This window comes from Dendrobates tinctorius, unplaced genomic scaffold (assembly GCF_039654945.1).
Source record: "Dendrobates tinctorius isolate UK_male_01 unplaced genomic scaffold, ASM3965494v1 ptg000250l, whole genome shotgun sequence".
Taxonomy (NCBI): Eukaryota; Metazoa; Chordata; class Amphibia; order Anura; family Dendrobatidae; genus Dendrobates; species Dendrobates tinctorius.
The window spans coordinates 25,921,348-25,925,879 of NW_027361917.1; positions in this window are offsets into that span (position 1 = coordinate 25,921,348).

Sequence of the window (4,532 nt, forward strand, 5' to 3'; positions counted from 1 at the left end):
TGAGTGGCAGCTCGTGGTCATCACATGCTCTCTGCAGATTCATACGTCCGTGTCTCTGGTATGTGTGGCGACAGTTTTGACACGTACCGGAGACACATTGAAATCTTCGTTGCTGTTCACATCAGAAAAAGAAAAAATGTGCACAAGAACCAATTGTAATAAAAAAAAATACAAAATGTTATTGACAAAAAAAACGACAAGGTTATTAATAAGTGGGAAACCAAAAAATTGGCACCAGGGACCCACAACGTTATAAAGAGGTTGTACATCGAGATTGATAAACTAGTACACTTCACACGATAATACATCCAAGAAAGCCCAAAAATTGCTAGAGAAAAAAAAAAACATTCTCCTATAGGAGTGTGAAGGACAACAAGGAAAAGATCAAGATGGTATAAAGGTTACCTTAGGTGGGTGCCGATGCCTGCCCTTACGCACGTTTCGGCTATCGTCTTCTTGTGGGGGGTTGCTGTGCACATGTCCGTGTGTTTCCACAGATCGTGTGACCCACACGTAGACATGTCCTTTTTTTTACCAGCAGCACGGGCCGTAAAATGTCCCGCACACGTGCACTCGGATGATACACTGGGATGTCATCCGTGTGACATGTTCCGATGCCTGAGAAGAAGCGCAAGAGTAAGTACGCTATTCCCCGGCACCAGGTGCTGAAGACAGCTCTCATCATTCTGCCTTGCTCTGCCAGCGATTGGCGCAAGCAGAGGAGAATGATGAGAGTTATATTCAAGTGAAAACAATGCAGCAGGCGTCAGCTGATGGGACTATTACTCCCATCAGCCTACACCTGCTGCTGCTAAGAATCGCAATGTAAATCTCGTACTGGCTGTCGGCTCTCCTGGCCTGAGCTTGACAGCTGCATAGAAACATGTCATACTGTCTTGCTCGGGTCAGGAGAGGTGTCGGGCCAGTCCGTGCAGTACGATGCGATTCTCGCACGAGAAATACGGCAGTCTGTCTCTGCCCTAATAGTGAGAGTAGGAGCGACTGCTGGCAGTATTCATCTGCCGGCTCCTGCACTGTAAATAAATAATGGAAAAATAAAACCGGTGTGGGTTTGAGCATCTCTCATACCAGCAGCACATGCGTCCAGCCACAGACTAAGCGCTATTCCTCTGCACCTTCAGTGCTTCTCCTGAACAGCGCGTTCACTCTCCCTGTGACACACTTGCCTCCCTGGGCAGGACATACCATTTGGAGAATCACAGCACCCAGTTGTGGACATTCATGCCTGTCACAAACAATACAGGATAGTTTCCTGAATATATTACAGTACAAATTTCTGGACACCCACACCAATTATTGGATCTACCGGTCCCTGTATAACCCAAGGTGTCAAACCCGTGGGTCTGGTGATTTCCTACATGAATGGTGTCCTTTCATCCTCAGTAGGTGCTGCTTCCCAGACGTCTGTTTCTCCACATTATTAATGAATATACCCAGTACTGAATAGTGCCTACTTATGACAGCGGTTCTTTAATAATAATATATGGAATTTTCCATTACAGTTCCTCTCAGTTAAAACCAACTGTGAAAAAATTCTGTTTCTGATGAAGGTCAATTGTATGACCGAAAACGTTTAAAGAAGTAAAAGAAGTATATTTAACTGGATGCCTTTTACAATAAAGGAACTGTCAAATCAATTTTTCTTTTGAGTGCCAAGTTTTTGCACTACATTGTTAGTTGGCTGGATACCCGACTTGTGCACCTCCCTCCACACTGAGTGCCGTGTTTTTTTCTATTTTGCTGTATAATAATGTGGCGCCCCTGAGGGTTCAGTTGCCACAGAGGTACTGCACCTCCTCCTGAGGTGTGGAAACCCCACCTTCCAGGTAAGTTGGAGGCTCCTAACCACGCTCCAACACTCACATTCCACACAACACAGTAGTTCAGCAAAGCCACATTGCGGCTCCCTGCTTGGAGTGTAGCAGAGCACCTTTGGTGGCTCTCTGCTTGGAACACGAAACGTGCTGGGAGGCGGGTGGAGTGAGAATACATAAAATAGCGGGAAGGTTTAGAATTTCAGTCAGAGAGAAGTCAGTGAAGAGTGAGCAGAGAAGATCCCTGTGAGAGGGATGGAGGAAGGAGGTGCTGCAGCAGATCTCAGTAACCTGGGTCTGCTGGCACAGGAAAGGAAAGAAGGAGAAAGACTTTGAACAGAAACCTGATCTTCCATAAGAAGGAAAGACTAGTACGGAACGTAGGAGTAAAAGGGAACAGAGGACGTGGGTTAGGAGAGAATCCTGCCAAGAAGTTCTAAGCACTAGGCCGGGGCCTGGTCCCCGAGGTTGTATGGACACTAATGGTTCTGCAGCAGACACCGGTGGAGTAGTGGGCTGTAAATGCACTACTCCCATCTCAGACTTGGGGGCACAACAGCAACATTGATAGTGAGGCGGGACTTAAGAGCAAGGAGTCCTCGAAGCAGGCTACAGCTGTCTGCCGTACAAGGAAAGTTCATAAGAACGTTTGTCAGGAGGAACTCCAGTGTAACTAAGTACTAGGAGTACTTCACACTTAAAGGCGCTATAGAGGAGACGTTTAGAAAGGCACATGTTGGCGGAGTGTTGGAAGGGAGCATTCCATCTTGCCTGGAGGTCGACTGAGCCCCTGACCCGGAGGACACAGCACGGAGGCAGGCACCTGTGTGTACTACAGACTGTGAGTAAAGCTTTGGAACTACAAGCCCTGGTTTCCTCCATTCATTCCTGCGCCAACACACCTGGTCCCGCTACATCTGGGTACCAGCTTCTAAACTGCCTGCGCCTCTCCTCTACCCCTACATCTACACTGCCCTGGGACTACAGCTCCACCTGTGGGGAGCTTCACCATCTTGGCTGCAACACACCACCAGTCCCAGAGGATCTGCATGCAGCGTCGGCTTAACATCTCACTTGCCGAACACCACAGGTGGCGTCACAAACTATTAACTACATTTACACCATTGCAATCCCCCTATAACTTTGGTGCCCAGGGCCATGGACCAGGTAAATGCTGCTGTGACACATCCCGCTGATATCGGCCCGGTACCGAGTACCCCACAGCCCTGGGAGGGTGACCCAATAACATCCACAGCCCCATATACAGTATGGTCAACACAGATCCTCATATACTTTGCTGTCCCCCCTTCACAGCCCCTCATTTCATGGCCCACAGGGACATCCCCCCCATTTCACGCCCCCCATGCACAGCCCCTCATTTTACTACACCCTCTGCACAGCCCCTCAGCTTATTTCCCCCATCTGCACAGACTCTCAGCTTACTCCCATCCATCTGCACAGGCTGTCAGTTTATTCTCTCCCATCTGCACAGCCTGTCAGTTTATTCTCTCCCATCTGCACAGCCCCTGCTTATTAACCCACATCTGTACAATCCCTTATTGTATCCCCCCCTGCCCGGCCCCTCAGCTTATTCCCCCCATCTGCACAGCCCCTCATTTTATCCCCAACTCTGCACAGCCCCTCAGCTTATTCCCCATCTTCACAGCCGTCAGTTTATTATCCCCATCTACACAGCCCCTCAGTTTATCCCCCCCATGCACAGCCCACCACTTCATTTTATTCCCCCATCAGTACAGCCTCTCCCCTCACTTTATGCACAGTAATATAAGAATACTAAAAAAAAGCCCATACTCAGCTAATCCAGGCTCCTGGTCCACAGTCTCCTCTGTGCAGTACAGAAGTGAAAGCTAGATGGTGCGATTACGTCACTGCACCCCGCCATCCAACGTCCCCTGTATGCACCTTCTCCAACAAGGTGCAGGACGGAAGTGACCTGCCTCTTGCTGGAGATCCCAGCAGAGCAGGGAAGATGACTGTCTCTCTGCTCCTGTGCCACAGTGCACACAGCAATTGCATTTGCGACTAACAGACGCGAATGCAATTGAGAGCAGGGAGGGAGCAACGGTCGGGGTGCAGGGCAGAGAGAGGGGGTGAGTGGTGTCAGTGACTGACATTGCACACCTTCGTGCCTTTGCCCCCTTCAGGTAGGCAGGAGGTAGCACCCTAGGGAGTCGCTTGCCCATCATCCCGGCCATGTGTCCAGCCTCTGTTTGAAGACTTCCATTGAAGGAGAACTCTCCACCTCTCGTGGCAGCCTGTTCCACTCATTGATCACCCTCCCTGTCCCAAATTTTTGTCTAATATCCCATCTGTATCTTCTCCCTGTCAGTTTAATTCCATTGGTTCTTGTGCTTCCATGTGCAAATGAGAATAATGATGATCCCTCTACACTGTGACATCCCTTCAGATACAGTCATATGTTAAAGTTTGGGCACCCCTATTAATGTTAACCTTTTTTCTTTATAATAATTTTGGTTTTTGCAACAGCTATTTCAGTTTCATATATCTAATAACTGATGGACTCAGTTATATTTCTGGATTCAAATGAGGTTTATTGTGCTAACAGAAAATGTGCAATCTGCATTTTAACAAAATTTGACCGGTGCAAAAGTATGGGCACCTTAACATAAAAGTGACATTAATATTTCGTAGATCCTCCTTTTGCAAAAATAACAG